The sequence below is a fragment of the Rattus norvegicus genome, chromosome 3, assembly GCF_036323735.1.
Source record: "Rattus norvegicus strain BN/NHsdMcwi chromosome 3, GRCr8, whole genome shotgun sequence".
In the NCBI taxonomy this organism is placed as follows: Eukaryota; Metazoa; Chordata; class Mammalia; order Rodentia; family Muridae; genus Rattus; species Rattus norvegicus.
This window is the reverse complement of record NC_086021.1, coordinates 25,792,037-25,810,777: the sequence shown is the minus strand read 5'-3', so window position 1 is coordinate 25,810,777 and position 18,741 is coordinate 25,792,037. Positions and strand designations below refer to the sequence as shown.

The 18,741-nt window shown below is 45.2% G+C and overlaps 1 long non-coding RNA gene across 5 annotated transcripts in view; it reads left to right on the top strand.

Moving 5' to 3' along the window:
• The window catches only part of LOC120101877 (uncharacterized), a 59,631-nt gene that overhangs the window by 13,428 nt on the left and 27,462 nt on the right, over positions 1 to 18,741 (top strand). For 2 of the 5 annotated variants that reach the window (XR_010064724.1, XR_010064722.1), the window contains one exon: positions 171 to 381. This is a non-coding gene — a long non-coding RNA (uncharacterized LOC120101877). Of the gene's footprint in view, positions 1 to 142; positions 17,110 to 18,741 lie in introns of all 5 variants that reach the window. The other 3 variants (XR_010064723.1, XR_010064726.1, XR_010064725.1) reach the window with 3 other exon arrangements.

The following is an 18,741-nucleotide window of genomic DNA, read 5'->3' as shown; positions in this document are numbered from 1 at the left end:
GTAATTTGAAGAGGGGATTCTAAAGGAGATTATGTTCAAAACCAACATGGGGAAATCCTAAAAAGGATCTGGCCTCTGCCCCCTTGTTGGAACACCTTACCTGTGTTCTGATTTTCTTCTTTTGTTTATTTCTTTGTTTAAGGGTGTCTGCAATTCCTTTTTGTCCACAGCTGAACACTTTCCAGGCCGTTCTGGCATCCGATGAATGTGATTCCTATGCCCTCTTTCTCTATCCTGCCAATGGTCTTCAGTTTTTGGAACTCACCCCAAAGAATCCTACAGTGTCCAGCTGCAGCTTCCTGCTAAGGTGGGATTCTGCCAAGGGGAAGCAGATGACGTGAAGAGAAAAGCCCTGTATTTCAGCCTGACTAACAGTGAGCAGTAAGTGAAGAATCTCTACCAGTGAGTAATGTGGAGTGTGTGACTGTGCTATGCACTGGAAGGACATTTAGGAGGGACACTATCTCTAGTGGCCAGAAACCATTTGATAATAACCTTTGGTGGCTTCTAAGAAAGGCGCTGGTTGAAAACCAAGAGCTAAGCTGGACCTCTGGAGCTTCAGGCTGCCCAAGATTTAAAAGATTCTTTCTTTTTCCTGCACTATCTGTCAGGCATAAACCAGAACCAGAAGTGATTATATGTTTTTGCAGAACTACTGGGATTTGCTGTGAAAAACATTGTTCTTGGGGCTACATAAAAATATCCAGTCATAACTAACTGCCTCAGTGGACGCTTTTCAGGTTAATGATTTCTGGAGAGGAGGCATCATGATTCAGTCTTTCAAACAGGTATTGTTAAGGATTAAATTATGAGTACTATAATGGGGGGGAGGTAGATGAGGCTTTTAGTCGTCTCAGGTTTCTCCTGGCACCATCACCAGAAATCATGCTGACTGGTTTACCCACAGCGTTTCCAGAGACAAATCCATTTCTTAGTCTCCCCAGTGGGTTATTCTGCTAGTGCTGCAATAGGCTATTCTGCAGGTGTCTGTCCAGTTGGTGCTCCTAAGAGACTATTGACTTCAGGTGGGCTCTTTTGTCTTTGTATTTTGCAATACTAGCTTAGCCCACAGTAGTTACTTTGTGGCTTCCCATAGTTGCTTCTCATTCAAACTAGATCGTGGGCAGATAGAGTGACAGAGCAAAAATTTGCCGATCACTTTATCTGCAGAGCATTGTGATAAAACCCTTGCAGATATTATCTTAATTAAACCTCTCTCAACTTATAGGTGGTAAGTATAACTATCTTCTCAGATTTACCAATAGTCTTACCGAAATTACGAAAGGTGCTTATGTCAGAGTTAAATGGCCGAGCCATAGTCAATACAGCTCTGAAGTATGGATACAGGGGTGATCTCTTATGCAGAGTAGATAGGGTGTTTCTTACTTGGATTTCATGTTACCTGGTTGTTTGTATTTTGGTTCATTTTATCAGTCACTCTGGTTACAGCTCACTCTGCCCCTCTCCTGCAATTTTGATATTTCTGGAAAGCATCAAAGGAAATAGTGAAGAACCGGAGTGAATGGATGACAGTGTTTGTGTGCGTGTGCGTGTGCGTGTGCATGTGTGTGTGTGTGTGTGTGCACTCGCACGTACGTGTGCATGGATGTGTATGCATGTGTGTGTGAGCACGTGTATGAAGGCCTTTATGGCTCTAGACAACTGTCTCCTCACATGCTTTTGCACACACACACAGGCACAGACACACGCACACGCACAGCAGCTTCTTATGGCTATGCAGGTACCAATTCTCATTCTAATACTCTGTGATTCTTGGTCCTTCCCAGATTCTGTTGGTGTCCAGGGGCTCTGCCTTTAAAAATCATAGTATTTCAAGCACTCAGCCTTATTTCCAAGGTTCTACATACAAGTGTCCCCTCCTGTTCTGTGATCCGTACCGTGTGTAGGTCTCCATCTCACCCTAGTCTGTGTAGTCTAGACTCTAGAACAGACTTAGCAGTTGGCCTCTATCCTTTCTCCTCTAACCTCTTATCCTCTAGCTTAAAGACTCTCTCTCCCCAGGTTGTACCTAGAGCCCCTTGGAAGGAGGGCTGAGTGCTTGAAATACTACAATTTTTAAGACACAGGCATGTGCCAGAAAGGAGCAGCGTGAGACATGACCAGAGTGATTGACAAATTTGGTGTGCCTCACGCTTAATAAAATGAGACAAACTACAGACAATGGAATAACATAAAATGCAAGGCAGAATTATCCTACCACTACTCTGAGTGACAACTCTGCTACCTCCCCTTTCAGCGTGGGCTTTGCCTCCCATTCAGTGTTTGCATACTTAACACTGTCTCCTAGGCTTCTTTCCTCCAGATTCTGTCAGTATCGTTGTCTTGAGGGTTGAAACATTGCATCACACATGCCCAGCATTGAGGACAACATTTGTAAACTAAAGTAGCTCAGGATCATGGTCCTAGCTCCCTCTGGATGCTTTGCTGTACCCCTCCAAGGAGAAGAACATTTTCCTAGTCCTGGAATCTCTTCCTCCAACAGAGGTCATATATTATTCATGTTTGCAGGCCTCTTCTGAAACATATGCATATTCAGGTAGGGAAGAGAGTAGTTCCTGGGAAGGGATTAGTCCCAGGCAGGCCAGCATGGCTGTTCTGTTTTGTGATACAGTTTTCCTTTTAGGAGACAAATTCTATCTGTGAGCATGCATAAACGACCTCAGTGTGGAGGGTAAATTAGCTGTTTAGATTCCCACCAGGCACTGTGGCAAACGCCAGGATATTGATTTATGTCTCATTAGAAGGCATTTATTTAGCTCCACTCTTGCATGATTTGTATTTTCCTTCTCTTTGAAGCTTTGAAGCTGTCCACTTCCAAACTCAAGAGGTTTCCCAGCTGCAATACCCTGCTGTGGGATGGGCTGGGGCTCCAGGGTGTCTTCTTACTGATTGGTTTCAGTTTTTATAATTACATTACTGTGTGGGAGTTGGGGTTGGACGCAGCTGTTGGGGAGGTGTCTGGGTCGGAATCCAGTTTGTCAGAGTTTGTGCTCTCCCCCTATCACGTGGATTCTGGGTTTGCTCTAAGGTCTTGTAGGTAAGTGGCTTTCCCTGCTAAGTCATTTTTTCAGCCTGGAGTTTTGTCTTCTGTGGTGTGTTTTATTTGCAACCCTAATTTCTATAAGCACCAACTGAAGGCAAGAGTTGAAGCTCTGCTGGTAGAACATTGCCTAGGGGACACAAAGCCCAGAGTTTTGACCTTGGTGCCACACAAACAGGGTTTAGTATCACACCTGGTATCCCAGTGTTTGGGAGGTGCAGGCAGGAGGAATAGAAGCTCAAGGTTATCATCAGCTACATGAGACTGTGTCTCAAAAAATGAAAAGAAACCTTAGCAATTGAATATAGCAAATCACAGAAGGGACGAACACTGACCTGATTGGGGAGGAGAGGGTTTATTTGGTTTACTGTCCTGGGTCACACAGTGCATTAGGGGAGCCAAGGCAGGAACTAAAGCAAGACAGGAACCTAGGAGGAGGTAGGAACTGGAGCAGAAGCCATGGAGGAACATTAATATTGGCTTGGTTCCTCTGTCTTACTCAGCCTGATTTCTTACACAACCAGAGATGGTACCCTAGGGTGGTATCACCCATAGTGAACTGCTCTTCCTCCTACCAATCATTAACCAAGAAAGCGCCCCTCCCCCAGACTTGCCTATATGCATGTGTGATTGAGGCAATCTCTTCTCAGGTCTGCCTCAGGGTGACGAAATCCAGCCAGTACAGCAGAGTATGGTGAATACATTTGGGTACAGGTAGTGGCTCGTGGACAGTGCACAGAATGAGAGAGAGATAGAGAACTGAGGAAAACCTCAACTCTCTTCATTATTGCAGTAGAAACCTAGACTAGAATGATGAATACTTGCCCCAGTGAACAAAGATCTCGTTATATGATTCACTGGATCTTAATACCTCTTTTTAGCCATTCCCTCTTATTCTTGATTGTTGACTTTTGAGGAAATTACATTGTCTGGGATAATTTGAGGTTTGGTATTTCGTGCAAACACAGGATTGATATCATTGGCTAGGTCCCATTTTCCAGAGTCATTTTTTTTTCTCCATCTTTATTAAATTGGGTATTTTTTATTTACATTTCAATTGTTATTACCTTTCCTGGTTTCCAGGCCAACATCCCCCTAACACCTTTCCCCTCCCACTCTATATGGGTGTTCCCCTCCCCACCCTCCCCCCATTACCGCCCTCCCCCCAACAATCACGTTCACTGGAGGTTCAGTCTTGGCAGGATGAAGGGCTTCCCCTTCCACTGGTGCCCTTACTAGGCTATTCATTGTTACCTATGCAGTTGGAGCCCAGGGTCAGTCTTTGGGTAGTGACTTAGTCACCTGAAGCTCTGGTTGGTTGGCATTGTTGTTCATATGGGGTCTCAGGCCCCTTCAAGCTCTTTCAGTCTTTTTTCTGATTCCTTCAATGGGGTGGTCCCATTCTCGGTTCAGTGGTTTGCTGCTGGCATTCACCTATGCATTTGCCATATTCTGGCTGTGTCTCTCAGGAGAGATCTACATCCAGTTCCTGTCAGCCTGCACTTCTTTGTTTCATCCATCTTATCTAGTTTGGTGGGTGTATATATATGGGCCACATGTGGGGCAGGCTCTGAATGGGCATTCCTTCAGCCTTCCAGAGCCTTCCTAATCCGAGCTTTCTCTTACGGTTAGGAGTCATCTCTCACATGGCTGTCCTCTTCACAGCAAGCGTACCATTGACACTGAGATAGTAGGTGACTGAGCTGGCAAGAATAGTGCCACATCCCAGCAGAAGATCTCGAGTTTCAGGATAGCTGGGACTATCTGGTGAGACTCCTCTGAGAAAAGAGATTCTTGGGAATTAACAGGGGTTCATGGTCTACTCTACAGAGAAAATGAAGATCTGTTCCCAAATACTGAGCCTCATTTTGATTAATACATTTGTATCTTACCCATGTTGAACTTTTGCTCAAAAATTGTTTTAGACTTGGTCATTAAAAAGTACTGATAGATCTATCATCCTCTGTCATTAATACATTAGTCCATGTGAATCCTTGTACACAGAGATGTTTGTAAGACAAAGTTTCTTGTTAGCATGAAATTCTTGCCGTGGCTTTGCCAACTTTGGGCTGTATGATCTGAAGATTAGCTAACCTCTCAAAACCAACTTTTTCCTCACTAAGATCTAGCACAGCTACCACCCCTATCTTGCAGAGCACAGTGACGACTGATAAGCACTGGTGTAGGCACGGCTTGTAGAAATCAGTACTATTTAAGTGTTTTAGGAATTTTAAGCTTAAGTAAGCTTGAGTCCGATTTAAGTTTTCATTCACGTCGAGAAAGCATAAAATATTCTTGCATTCCATGTTTGCTCTCAAGACAGCCAGGATTTTGACAGAATATTTGATTTGGGCTTCTGGAGCAGACATATAACCTGATGGCTTAGTGTTCCATACACAATGCCAAACAAAAGGCAGCTTATAACAAAGTTCCTGTATGGTATTTATCTCAGTTACTTAGAAGCTTTGCTTCTGTTTGACATAGCATGGAAAGTTTGGCTTTGATCGTTAAAGTCTTTTGATTTCAATATGAATTCTGAAGGAGGATGAATGGACTGGTTACAATCCACTCTTTCCACTGTTCTTAGACTAAGCAACCTGGGGATTCCTGGGGCGTGGGCTTTTCACATCAGCAGCAGGCTGGCCCTGGACAATGTCTGGCCAGCCACGGTCAGAGGTGACCATTCCACAGCCTGCTCCTCAGCGCTGGAGCACTCCTTCCACCATGCTGCAGCCCTGGAGATCTGTACTGAGGACAGTTGCAATTATCACAATGAGAATGGAGAGGATGTAGAATACCCACCAATTGAACCAGGGCAGGCCCTGGAAGGCCACAGCAGAATCGATGTATTGATGTGTCTTTCAAATCAAAGGCTAATTCGAGCTTTGTGGTGAAAGATCCCACGCAGAGAGACCCTTACTCAAGTCTTGGGAAATCGCGGACCCCAGACACAGAGAGACCATTTTGGATGTAATAAGCAAAGGCGAGGTTTATTACGGAGACCTATTACAGAGATCTCCGGGCCGACACATATCCCACGCAGGAGACAGAGGTGTCGACCCCGAAACTCAAAAGTCAGAGGGTTATATAGAGAAGGCTAGGGGGTTTTGGCGTGGTTACATATAATTGGCTCATTTAAACATAGCAGTGAGAACAAAGCAGAAAGAGTACGTGTTAGAAGTCAGGGGCTTATCAGGGGCCGGAGGACACCTAGTTGAAATATGGCCCTGAGTGTGCTAGGGGGAGGTGTCTTCCTGCCAGATGTCCCATGAATCAGTCCCATTAACTCAGGCTGGTTCCTGTATTCCTTTTTTTTTTATCTTTATGGCCTGCTATTCCTGGCAGCAGGGCTTAGCCCTGAGTTTGTGGCTTTTGGGGCTAACTCTTTTAATTTTATATTTCTAAACCTAGAATTTGTATAATTTTCTTTTCATTCCCGTCTTCTCCTACTAAATAATTCTAATCTTAGAATTTTGATATCAAGTCTCGTATTTGGTCTCACCAGTTGTCTTAACTGACTGGTACTGTTGTCTCACAACCATCAACCGCACAGCACCCACTCGATTTTTAACAAAAGCAATTAACCTGTTTGTCACGCAGGGTCCAAAAACTAAAACCAAGAAAATTATTAATAATGGCCCAGCTGTAGCAGAGAGTAGGGTAGTCATCTAGGGAGATCTACTAAACTAGCTCTCGAACCATCTCTTATGTGTTTTTCTGTCTGTCTTTTGTCTAACCTTTTTCTAAGTTTATTTATGGAGTCTTTAATTATTCCTGAATGGTCTGTATAGAAGCAACATTTTTCTTTCAGTATAGCACACAGACTCCTTCTTTAAGGAATATCAGGTCTAATCTTTTTCTATTTTGAAGGACTACCTCTGAGAGGGAGGTTAGGTATTCTTGGAGGTCAGCTAAAAAGTCTTTGGCATCAGGATTCTATCTGGACACTATCTAAACCTATATACCAAGGTCATGACTGTCTTTTAGAACTTCTAAACTTATACAGGTTGTGATCCCTGAGGCACAGTCCCAAGAAGTGTTAGGAGTACTAACATATGTAATGTTACATCATTTGTAATAGAAATCAAGCCTATTCCCACCCCTATCTCGATGGAACCCAGGACAAACATGACTGAATTTCCCTCTAGGTCCCAGCTCTCAGCCCTAACAGCTAGTAAGTACACGGCTGGTGAGGGCTGAGAATTGACGGCTGTCAGGGTGGTCAGCAGCACCAGGTATGGTCCTTTCCAGCGAGGCTCGAGTATCTGGGCTCAGTGTAGCTGTTTCCGACCTGGAACTGATGGGATGTCTCAGGGGTCTCCGGGGCATAGGCTGCTGTCAGCTGTGAGCAGATTTCTTTCTGTATCACCTGTAGGTCTTTTAGCCTGGCACACAAATCATTATTACTATGGCACTATGACAAGTTGGTTTAGTAACATCATCTAATACAGTCAGGGGAGCTGAGGCCCCATATAAGATCTCAAAGGGGGTAAGGCTGAATCTGGAAGGGGTATTTCTTGCTCTGAAGAGAGCAAGAGGGAAGGAGTGTCACCCAGTCTGTGCCAGTCTCCATGGTCAATTTGGTCAGGGTCTCTTTTAGAGTTCTATTTATTTATTCTACCTGTCTTGAGCTTTGAGGTCTGTAAATACAATGTAATTTCTAATCGACCTCTAAATACTTGGCCACACCCTGGCTTACCTTGGCAACGAAAGTAGGACCGTTGTCTGACCAGATTACCTTGGGCATTCCAGACCTGGGGAAGATTTCTTTCAGTATCTTCTTGATGATTGTAGAGGCCGTCTCTCGTTTGGTGAGGAAAGCTTCTGTCTATTTCTGAAAAAGTATCTACAAGCACTAGGAGATTATATTTTTCTGGTTTTATCTCAGTGAAGTTCACTTTGACTTTTCGTTAAACTCTCTAGGTCTCTTTGTCCTGTTTGTTTGTTAAGCATTTATTTACTAACGTATCTTATACTTTTTACTGTCTCTCTTGGCTAAAATCTTAAAGTCTATTATATATATTTTAACTATTTGGACAAACTTCTTATCTCTTAAATGAGTCTATTTCTTAATTTGGCAAAGTGAGTCTTTTGTTTGTTCTCTGGGGGGGTATAGCTTTCTCCCCAAGTGTGTCATTGTCCTTTTATCTTTTAAACAACTTGGGCCTTTTCTTCTGTTGTACATTTTAAGTGAGGCCATCCCTTAGTCTAATCCCAGTTCTCAGTGGCTGTCTCCTGTAGGCCTGTAACCAGGATAGGCTCCTGCATAGCCATTTCTCAAGCCACTTTATCTACTTTGTTACTGTCCCATGTCACTGAATCTCTTTCCTCCTGATATCCTGAGCAATGAATAGTACTCACAGTTGTTGGCTTCATCAGGGCATCTAAGAGATGGCAAAGGCATCTGTGGTGCTGATGTGTTGGGGGTTGGGGTTCAGCCATTCTAGATGACACTGTGTTGTCCACCATGGCAGCACCCACTTGTCTCTGACCTTCATTCATGAAGAGAACTGTTCCCGTCTGTGGACAAGGTCCTCGGCTTTCAGCAGGGGTCAATCAGCCAGTCACAGAGGTCTTTCCTCCACCCATGTGCTTCTGTCAGTGTTTGACACTCGTGCTGTGGTGGCTCCAGGTCCGGATTGGGCAGCAAGGTGACCAGATTGTCCCCAACCGGTGGAGAATCTAGTCCATGGCAGCTGACCAGTGGTCCCATCTTTGGACACTCTATCAGCCACTCTATCACAGTTTAAGTCATGGATTGGGTGATAATTGTTAGTGCCCGGCTGGCAGGAACGGTGTGTTCCAGGCAGAAAAGCACTAAGCCATTCATCTCCCAGCATCAGTTACTGGTGTACTGAGACAGGTCTTAAGCTCCACATACACAGTCTATAGATATGTATACACATGGCCTCATCTAGCCATTTTAGCCCACGCAAGCCAATTTGGAGAGCAATTTTCTCATGAGCAAGGGATAGGGGCAGTCAGGGATGACCATGAATTAATGGGTGGGTTACCCGGCCCACGCCAAGGTCCACTGTTCTTCGGGCAGTCCATAAGTATTGTTTGTTGTCAGTAGGCCCCTGTACCCAAGGTCTTTGGATACTGGCCCACTGGAGCATAGGAGCACAGAGCATTGGGTCCCTGTATCCACAAAACAACTGGGCGGGCTTCCCTTCCATCTCTGTGTATAGCCAGCACCAAGAGGCTCTCCAGTGTCCCCTCTTGTTCTTTCTGGGGCAGTCCCTGACCCAATGTCCTTTTTCTTCGTATTAGGCACACTGATCTTTAGCCAGGAATTCTCTTCTGTTGTCAGGTACTATCTTCCTAGGTTCTCCAACTACTGTGGCCAGTATATGTTCCTCTCTTGTCTTTTATCTCTCTTTAGCTCTCTAACTTTTTTTTTGTCTCTTTTCTTCCCTAGCTTTCTGTTCTTTTTACCTCTTTCTTTTTTAACTTTATTTTCTCTGTAACTTATACTAACTCTCAGCAACTTAACTTAACCCTTCAAATTTTTGTAACTTTTTTTTTTCATATCCTTTTTTTATCTTAGCCAGATTGGTGGGGCATTTTCTAGCCCCTCAGAGACCCACCCTTGGAGCCTGGCAGCAGACCTGGCACTCCCTACCTTTAGGCGTCTGAAGAGAGCAGGCAGAAGTGAGGGCCTTCTATCCATCTCTGGAACACTTTTTCTGGCCTCTAGTAGGATTCCGTCTTTCCTCGGTGGTAAAGAAGACCTGTAACAGTTACTAACAAGCATCTTAAATGGGATGGTGGAAAACAAGAGAATCTTGAGAATAGAGGTCCACTGAAGAGGGCAAACAGCATTTAGTCACACAGCTAAGCCAGGAGGCTTTCTTGGGACAAAAAGACCTTGTGTCTGTGAAACAGAAAAGTGAGCAGAGGGGCAGCCTATCTGCTACCGGCTGTCTCTCTGGACTTAGATTTTCCCTTAAGGAGTACCTCCCTTTAGTGCCAGCTCAGTGGCTTTATCGCTCAAGAGACCCATCCTCTAAATGGCACTAGGCTTCCAGTAAGAACTAATAACAAAAGGATGGAGAGACGTTAGAACCTGGGTGTTAGATACTAAGCAGCTGACAAAAGAATTGTAACCAGTTTACCTGGGGCTTCTTGTCTCTTATATCTAATAAGGAGATTGTTAATACTATAGTACCAACCTTTAATAATAAAAAAACTATAGCTCTCTCCATGTCTCTGAATATCAGGACTGCAGTAGTAGTCCTTCACCAAACTGTCTCAGTGGGCTAAAGGCCCATGGAAAAGAAAACATTAATCCTGACCTTGGCCACAGCCAAAGCCTGAATTTTAAATTCTGACTGGCAAAACAAAACAAAGTTCTTCATGGTTTGTTGTAGATTCTTTGAAACTATTTTAGGGGCTTCTCTGTCCCCCAACCTGGGACATTTCCACCACAGGGGCAGGAACTGGCTGCTGTGGGGATAGGATCAAAGGCATTCTCCATGCTAATGATGACCAGTGAGAAAAGTAATTTAATGCTGGAGACTGACTCCTCTCTTGGAATAGGGCCAGCAGATAAGGCAGGCTCCTTTTTTTTTTTTTTTTTTTTTTTTTGCTTTTATGGTTTTTATTTTACCTACAGTATTTATTTAGCAAGCAGGACTTCAAGGCAGGCTCCTTAAAGAACTTCTCCTAATGAGCACTCTCTTTCTGTGAGCAAGAGTTGAAGGTCTGGTCACTAAAAGCAGAAATTCCTTTCTTGTTCTTGTTTTCTTTAGAGTCCTCTCCCACCTCACTCTCAGCCTTTTTAGATCATTCTTTCTGTAGCATTTCTAACACAGCCTGTCCCTTTTTTATAGCCTGTTGACAGGATTTCTGATCTTTTAGGCAGCTACGCATTAAGTGCCACACCAGCTGAAACTCCGCCTTTAAGATTCTTTGCTCTCAAGCAAAATTTAAATCCTTTTTTAGCTTATCTCAGCTGTCCACCGTGAGATTCCCAGAGATCGCGAACCAAGGTGTAATAATTCACTAAGAAATCTCTCTATAGTGTTTCTTTTTACCTTAAGCCTTTTCTTTTTAAACAGCTCCTGAAGAGCCAGAAAAATTGGGTGAGACTTGAGAAGTCCCCATGCTCGCTGCAGCAGCTCCGCAGCTAATTTTGCTCCCCCCTACTGTGTGCTGCAAGCACAAGCACAGATAAAACACTATGTTTTAAAAATTAACGTTGGCTATCAACCAACACACCGCCACTAGAGCGGGGTCCATAAAATTAAGTTTCTTACTCACTATACTTGTTTCATACCGGAGGCCTAATCAGGGGAACTTTTTTATTTACGAGAGGTTTTGTCCTCAAGGTTTTTGTTAATGTCTGTTTACACAACTGTTAACAGCAGCTAGGCTGATCAAGGGGAGTAAAGGGAGGGGCATCTCTCTTTGGGGAGGAGGCTCAAGAGAGAAAGACAAAATTCCCTGGCAGAAAACAATTTTTCTCAAGCAAATTATTTTTAACTCTTAACTTAAGCACCAAGAGGACCAAGTAAAACTCTTTGACGAACAAAGCAAACAGTTTCATGATTTCAAACACAGTCATCAGTCCAAGATTTCAAACACAGTCGTCAGTCCAAATTCAAACACAGTCGTCAGTCTAAAATTCAAAAACGAAACAAAAGCCAAAAAGACACTCAACAATACCACAGAAAACAAACCAGACAAACAAGACCAAGACAAAGCATCTTATAACCAATTTTCACAGATGCCTGGTACCTTCAGTACCTGGCCCAAACTGCAGCTTAACCTTATCTGCTTCTGGGATACCAAACACAGAAACAGAATACAGACAACAGACACTAACACGTATTCCACTTCCACTCTCTAAGCACTGACCAGAGTGAGACTCCACGTCCACTCTCTAAGCACTGACCAGAGTGAGACTCCACGTCCACTCTCTAAGTACTGACCAGAGTGAGATTCCACGTCCACTCTCTAAGCACTGACCAGAGTGAGATTCCACGTCCACTCTCTAAGCACTGACCAGAGTGAGACTCCACGTCCACTCTCTAAGCACTGACCAGAGTGAGACTCCACGTCCACTCTCTAAGCACTGACCAGAGTGAGACTCCACGTCCACTCTCTAAGCACTGACCAGAGTGAGACTCCACTTCCACTCTCTAAGTACTGACCAGAGTGAGACTCCATGTCCACTCTCTAAGCACTGACCAGAGTGAGATTCCACGTCCACTCTCTAAGTACTGACCAGAGTGAGACTCCATGTCCACTCTCTAAGCACTGACCAGAGTGAGATTCCACTTCCACTCTCTAAGTACTGACCAGAGTGAGACTCCATGTCCACTCTCTAAGCACTGACCAGAGTGAGATTCCACTTCCACTCTCTAAGTACTGACCAGAGTGAGACTCCACGTCCACTCTCTAAGCACTGACCAGAGTGAGATTCCACTTCCACTCTCTAAGTACTGACCAGAGTGAGACTCCACGTCCACTCTCTAAGTACTGACCAGAGTGAGACTTCACCGGTACCGAGACACACATATATACACACACGGCGGAACCAAAACAGAGACAGACACAGACTGACAATTGCGGCGCCGCTCTCACAGAAACACTCAGACAAACATCCAACTCACCTCCAAGGGGTCTTCGGAGTCTGGGGTGGTCGCGAAGATCCCGGACGAGCCCCCATTATTATGAAAGATCCCACGCAGAGAGACCCTTACTCAAGTCTTGGGAAATCGCGGACCCCAGACACAGAGAGACCATTTTGGATGTAATAAGCAAAGGCGAGGTTTATTACGGAGACCTATTACAGAGATCTCCGGGCCGACACATATCCCACGCAGGAGACAGAGGTGTCAACCCCGAAACTCAAAAGTCAGAGGGTTATATAGAGAAGGCTAGGGGGTTTTGGCGTGGTTACATATAATTGGCTCATTTAAACATAGCAGTGAGAACAAAGCAGAAAGAGTACGTGTTAGAAGTCAGGGGCTTATCAGGGGCCGGAGGACACCTAGTTGAAATATGGCCCTGAGTGTGCTAGGGGGAGGTGTCTTCCTGCCAGATGTCCCATGAATCAGTCCCATTAACTCAGGCTGGTTCCTGTATTCCTTTTTTTTTTATCTTTATGGCCTGCTATTCCTGGCAGCAGGGCTTAGCCCTGAGTTTGTGGCTTTTGGGGCTAACTCTTTTAATTTTATATTTCTAAACCTAGAATTTGTATAATTTTCTTTTCAGTGGATGTTGGCACCACGTCTCCAGAGTCTGATCACGCTTCTCCTTTGCCACACCCAGCACCTGGTAACTGGCCATCCTACCGGGAAACAGAATCGGCTTCTTTGGTCTGTCAAATCAAACAGGGGCCACCTGTGGGAGAGGTAGAGGTCCTGGATTTCAAGGACCCAGCATTGCTTTTGGATCCAATGGGCACCAGAACCTCAGCTCCTCCACAGGCAGATGCAGCTTTCCTAACTCCAGGCAGGAAAGACCTTGGGATCAGAAACACCCAGTCCTATCCAGAGTCACGGCCAGTGCTTTCACAGCCAGATGTTCCCGTCGCTCCTTTGGAAGGAGAAATCCTTCCTAATTACCCCGAGTCTGGTACATGCCACCCCTGAGTGGAGGGAGGTATGTGGTAGGACTGGATGACCACGTGAGTTCTAAAGCTCAAGGCAAGTGCATTGAAAAACTGGGCATTTGAGGTTTTGTTTAAAGAAAATATAGCAGAGTTGACAAACTAGACATGGTCATTCACCTGGGCCCATCCCTGTACCGGGCAGGCTGGGACAGGCTGGGGCAGGCTGAGACAGAAAGATTTTCTAGGTTCAAGAGTAGCCTGGGCCATATAGAGAATTGTAGGCCAGCCTGGATTATACAGCCAGCTCTCCTCCCAAGTGTAATGAAAAATTTCGGTTTGCAAGTTCAGAGAAGGTGAGCTATGTCGAGGCTTCATAGGCATTGCAGGATGGAGGGTACAGCCATTTAGCTTTGACTGTGATAGTTAGCTGTGCAGGCTTAGGCAAACATGCTGAAGAGCCTTAGGGAGAGAACATGGTATAGACACCTGTGTCTGCTATTAATTCTGGTTCTTGTCCCCACAGCTGTGGCCTTCCCCTCCCCTGAACCACCTTAACCTGGTTCTGTGACTCACTAGCACTAAAGGTAGCAGGAAGAAGGCAGGGGAATGCCCAGAGGGAACAACCTTTCATCCACCCTGATGGACTGGGAAACTGGTCCTAGATTCATCCTCCCCCACACCTATCTCCCGCTCTCCCTGCTCAATGATCTCTGCCAGGAGGATGTGTCAGAGGTCATACCTCTCTCCACAGCATTTCAACTTCACAGTTTTTCTGTCCGTGTATTGACAAAAACATTAACCTAGCAGAGAGGACCTTCTGGTTCTGCTGGGACATTTTCTGCAGGTTCAGGGGTTGTTTAGAGAAATAGTTCAGGAGGGAAGAAAACACTTTGTGTTTAACAGAGTATAGAGTAATAGTTAGGGGAGGACCGTTGTTGTCAAGTTTGAATCTTGGCCATGCTAAGGCAAGTTATTTCACCCTCAGGTCTCTGATTTTCATTTATAAACGTATTGCCAGGATTTGTTGTTAGTATGTTATGTTTTGAGTGCCTGCATTAGTTTAAGACCATCATTACTAATCTTTAGAGGATTTAAAACATAGCAAACTGGAGGATGGGGGTGGGGAGTGAACAGCTGGGCTGGAAAACAGAGAAACTGAAAACAGAAAGTCTCATTAAAAAGCTTTGGCCTCCTGGCTCCTTTTCTGCTTGATGGAGTTTGATGAGCATTTGTTTTTGTTAAAGCCAAAGGCATGGATTTCTTTTAAAAGTTCTAGAACTTTCAAATTCTTCTAACAATCTCCTAAAATATTCAGTGTGAGTTTTTTCTATCTAAAGAGATTTAAAGGCACGAATCAAAAATTTCCTCAAAGGGATTTAGTGTTACAGATGGGTTTTTGAGTGGCCTTTTGTTGGGGGTTGTATTTTCCTGGCCCAGGAAGAGCACACAGTTATTGGAAAGTGGTTGTATGTACAGTTGTCTGAAACCTGAGGAGCGGGCTATGGCCCAGCACAAAACTGTAAACTGATGTAAAACCTTCAGAGAGTTTTCTTTTGCAATCGGTCATGGTTCTTGAAGCGTGAACTTTGTAGATGATAATGTGTCAGGTTGTGCGTGGCTGTTTAAGAGCTCAGAAAGGCCTGAAATGGAACCAGTCACTGGGAACTGAGGGTAACAGCATAACCCAGGAGGGACATGATCTGTGGTATTTAATCAGCTGCCAAATGTAGTCAATGCTGACATCTAAATGCTAGAATGGTTATGAAAAAGACTTTCAGGGGGAGATTGTCCAACTGGAAGCTACTAAGTCTTAGAGGAGAAAAATACTTTTAAATTTTATTTAAAAAAATATTTATGTGTGTTCATGTGTACAAGTTCATGTGTGGGAAAGCCTAGCCCTTAAGAAAGAATGTTTGGTGAGCTGTGTGAACCATAGAAACATGTAATTGTTATTATTTATGTTCAGAGGAAACACTGTTCTCCCGGAGGTTTATCCAGCAGCTGTGGGCTTACTCTGGGCAGCTGTTGACATGGGGCTGAGACCTTCTAGTACCAGCTCAAGGTAGGAAATTCGAGGCTTCTGGTAGTGGATGGACTTGAGTTACCCCGCAGCTCTGTTGTGTAGTTTGAAGACAGATGCTGTTTGAACCTTATTTTCTGAGTAGAGAGCACCCTTCTCAATAAATTTTAACTTCCCCTTTAAGCATATAGGATTTGGTTTGCTGAGTCAGGGAATTAGGATTTTGTTAAAGGCTCAGAAAATTTCTCTTCTTTTTAGTATTGTTTTCATTAGGGTGTGTGTGTGTGCGTGCGTGTGTGTGTGTGTGTGTGTGTGTGTGTCTGTGTGTCTGTGTTTGTGTGTGTGTCTGTGCACGCCTGCCTGCCTGCCTGCCTGTGCATATGTATATGTGTTGTATAGGCCCCATAGGCATAGGAATAGGAGAGGTGCTCTGAAGTGGCCCCAGGGCAGCTTATGCTGCATGATGGTATAGACAGGTTCCATGTTGCCACCCTGAGCAGTGTTTCTGTGTCCTGAGAGCGGGCTGCAGCCCTGTTCATATTGGGAGCTTTCAATTCCAGGCTGCAGTAGGTTTTTGGTTGTCACAGCAGAGAGTATCTGCATTCTCACCGCCAGGGAGGTGGACTCCACTTGCACACACACACACAGAGAGAGAGAGAGAGAGAGAGAGAGAGAGATTGATTCAGGGGGAAAGGCTGCAGCGCATTTGTTAGTCTCAGTAGACTGAGCAGCTGTGAACTTTCCCTTCACTAAGGCCATCCCTAACTCAAGCATCAGGAACTGTTCCCTACAGCTTTTACTCTGGACTGAGCTCACCCTCCCTGTTGCCTGCCCTGATCCTCAGCTTCCACCTGGTTCCCAGCAGCTACACAAACAGACCAGTTCTTTTAGTCTGAGGCAGGGATTCTGTTGCAGCTTTCAACCTGGAGTAGCAAGCGCTGCTGAGGTGCTGGGGTCCTCGCAGCTGGGAGAACTGAAGTAGAGGAGGAAGGTGTGGCCAGGTCGAAAGCTCTGGGCCAGGGTGTGGTGGTCTCACAGGTGGCCATTTCTGAGCACAGTCTCCACTGCTGTTTCTCACCCCCTGGCTTCTGATACTCGAAGGCCTCTTCTGACATTCCCATTGTGACGCAGGAAGGGGAGGGTTCTGTGGGCAGCAAGTAGACACACCACCCAATCCGGATCAGGCGACCCAAGGGTGTCTGTTAGCCCCGCCTCCGCCCCTCCCCCATGTCCCACCTCCAGACTGCTGCCAAGCTGCTCAAGTGGTTCTAGCTGTTGGTGGGGTCCTGCAGATGTGATAGGCTCCTCCTCTCCAGCCCCTCCTCCCCACCCACCTCTCAGGCCCTCCTGGGATAGCTGTCCTCCTCTGGGGCCCTGTACTTGCTCCCAGCCATGGTGGCTAGGCTCACTGCTCTCCTCCTTTACCTCGTTTTCTCCTTGGCCATCCTGGTCCAGACAGGTAAGGTGAGTGAGGGCTGGGGCACCCGGGGACCCCGCCCTGGTGCCTGGGGGTCGCTCTTTTCATGAGCGACTTTGTCTCTACCTGGCTGGCCTGAGGTGTGGCATCGGGGTAGGAATAGGGAGACCTGGCTGCTCTGGGCCTAGGGGTGAGGGTCTAAGATTTTCTGGAACTGAACCAACTCTGAATTGAAGATGAGGGATGGGACCTTCTTAGGGCTGGTATGAAAACACTAGGATGTTAAAATCCTAGCCAAGTATTAGTGATAACAGCTGTCCCCAGCAGTGTACCTTGGGAAAAACCTTGGAAAAAGCAGTCATTTTGAAAATTGGCCTTGAGGCCACCTGCAGCAAAAGCATCTGGAGAGCTTCCCAGGAGACTCTCTGGCCACTTTCATCGGGAACTCGGAGGGTTAGTAGAGAGACAAAGGGAAATTAGGGTGGGGGTGACTTGTACTTCTTAACAGCATCTTACGTGCTTTTGGTGTCTGTCCCTACACTTCTAGAGACTCTGGTCATATTTTGTGGAGGAGGTGGACACAGAAATTGTGCTGAATCAAGGGAACACGTTTCTTTCACCTTGTGCAACTCAATTTATAGACCAGGCCTAAGTGGCATCACCTGGGGTCTAAGGTTAGAAATGCAGTAGCTCCTGAGTTACTGTGTCAGATTCAATGACCTATTTAGCATAGTAATCAGATTCCCAGGAATTTGCAGGCACATTCAAGTCTGAGTAGTGTCTTCTTATGATAAATACAATCGGTGATTCAGAATAGCATCTTAAGCATGGACCAGCAGAGTGTTCTTTCATTTATTATGTCCGGTCTCCACATCAGGAGGGGAAAAATGGCTTCAAGAAAACACTGCAATTGTAGTTGATTCAAAGCAGCATTATGCTTTGAGCTTTCTAAAAATGAAGGCAAACCCAACCAGTGAGAAACATAGGCTTAGGCAAACCAAACTTGGCCTTAGCACTGACTTCTAGCAAGGTTTATGTCACATATAAGGAACACTGGGAAAGAGAACTCCTTGCCCAGGTCATTATGATAAATGAATGAATGAATGAATGCAGAAATGGTTTTCTTAAGGCAATTCTGTTGGTGTTGGTACAAGAACCTTTCAGTGAGCTACAGAGAGATGGCCAGTCTGGGTTCTGGGTTCTAAGAACTGATGCTGCAGAGGGTGAAGACAGCCAACACTTGTATCTCTGCGATGACAATGTGGTAGAGGAAGAAACCCAGCATAAATGTCAGATCTATGTCATGGACTGCTAAGGAGGGAAGAAAGCAAACAATCACAGGGATAAAGAGTGGCTCATGATTTTAGTCTCCCTTTGGGGATAAAATTTTTATTGTCTAGTGTCTTTTTGTAGAGAAAAGTATCCAGTAGCTCAACTTATCCTTGAGCTTTGTGTCCCAAACACTGCGGGAGATGCCTGAGACTGTAAATGTCAATTGTTTTTGCTTTGCTGAGTTGAATCACAAAGCCCTGTGCATGGTAGATAATTGCATCTTATAGCATGGAGGTTTTGAAACTAGACTGTGGATGCCCTTAGGTTTTCCTGCTTTGAAGTGAGAGAGATGGGGAAGCTGGTAGAGGCGAAGTCATACAGTGAATAATTGGCAGCTAGGGTTTGCT